Below are 877 nucleotides of genomic sequence, written 5' to 3' on the forward strand. Positions count from 1 at the left end.
TATGTGATAGGCTTATGTAATGTCATCCCACAGGGAATATAATAGAATAGAACAGAATAGAACAGAACAGAATACTACAGAATATAATAGAATAGCCATGCACATCTGTGGAAAAGGGGTGACACTTATTACAGCATTATTGTTGCTCTCTCTAGTGAAGTTCCATGATGAAGTCCCATCCCACATTTACTCCAGACAATAATAGTCTCTCTAAATGTGACCTCTTGACCTATGTATGCTATATCTCGGAGGCGGAAAGCTGTCCACATTCCATCCCCCCCTAAAGACCCATAGCCCTGCTGTTGCTGCTGCTGTTGTTGCTCCTGCATTGCAATCAGACGAAACGCTAGGACCCCGCGGACAACCTCTTTGGATGACACAGAACAAACTGCGAGTTGAGTTTTGGCCACTCAAACATGGAAAAGTTGAACTGACAGCGCATAACTAACTCAGCACTCTGAATTGGACGATAGGTAGGCTAGGCCTATCATACCGCCACCGGAGAATTGTTTTTGTGGAGAGATCGATTTTGGGAATCAGTGTCTACGTGCGCAACTGAAGTTTTATTTTATTTGTTTTGATTTAGACTGCTGTGCAATAGTATGATTTTTAGTGTTTGACGTTTGCTCTGGGAGTCAAAGGAGTGCTGAACATTAATAATTTAACCAAATGGATTATGTTCATTTGGCGCAAAAGCCCTTATAAGAAGTTGTTTTGTTGTAATGTTCTGGATATGTTTTCGCAGTATACCTTGCTAAGTGAGTGATGATTGATTTGGATATGTCAGCACCGCTGAGCGCTCATCCACACACTCCATCATTCCTGGACTGGGGAAAGTAAGAAACCACCTGTTGTGAATGCTTTCTGGAACTTACCA

The 877-nt window shown here is 42.1% G+C and overlaps 1 protein-coding gene across 1 annotated transcript in view; it reads left to right on the forward strand.

Annotated features, from left to right (window-relative positions):
• The first annotated feature begins 358 nt into the window (after nucleotides 1–358).
• The window catches only part of LOC110490330 (tetraspanin-12), a 19315-nt gene continuing 18796 nt past the window's right edge, over nucleotides 359–877 (forward strand). Inside the window, exons 1-2 of the mRNA XM_036944641.2 lie at nucleotides 359–473; nucleotides 746–877. The exon at nucleotides 746–877 is cut by the window's right edge and continues 72 nt beyond it. The gene's annotated coding sequence lies outside the window, so the exon portion shown is untranslated. The remainder of the gene's footprint in view (nucleotides 474–745) is intronic.

The sequence above is a fragment of the Oncorhynchus mykiss genome, chromosome 15 (genome assembly GCF_057628025.1).
Source record: "Oncorhynchus mykiss isolate SJ-2025 chromosome 15, ASM5762802v1, whole genome shotgun sequence".
Lineage (NCBI taxonomy): Eukaryota > Metazoa > Chordata > Actinopteri > Salmoniformes > Salmonidae > Oncorhynchus > Oncorhynchus mykiss.